The following is a 339-nucleotide window of genomic DNA, read 5'->3' as shown; positions in this document are numbered from 1 at the left end:
CCTCCCCGGGCCCAGGCAGCACCCTCCTTCCCTCCGGGCCTCTCATCGCCACCAGCGGTTCCGCCGTTCAGTGCGGGCTGGTTCCGCCTGCTGGTGGAGGGCAGGGCGGCTGTCTGCCCCCCACGCCCGTGCCCAGCACATGCTTGGCATCTACCGGCGGCACAACACGGAACCACCTGGACCCTCCTTTCTCGGCATCTCCGCCCCTCCACGCCTGTCCGCGGTGGTGCCCGGAGGAAGGTCCAGGATGGGCTTGGCGTGTCCTGCGAGGTGGTGAGCCCGGAGCCCGGACCCGGGAGCCCAGCCTCCTCCCCTCTGCTCCCGGTCCCTCTCCCTCCC

The sequence above is a fragment of the Myotis brandtii genome, unplaced genomic scaffold (genome assembly GCF_000412655.1).
Source record: "Myotis brandtii unplaced genomic scaffold, ASM41265v1 scaffold496, whole genome shotgun sequence".
NCBI classification, from domain to species: Eukaryota; Metazoa; Chordata; class Mammalia; order Chiroptera; family Vespertilionidae; genus Myotis; species Myotis brandtii.
Note: the sequence above shows the minus strand (reverse complement) of the source record.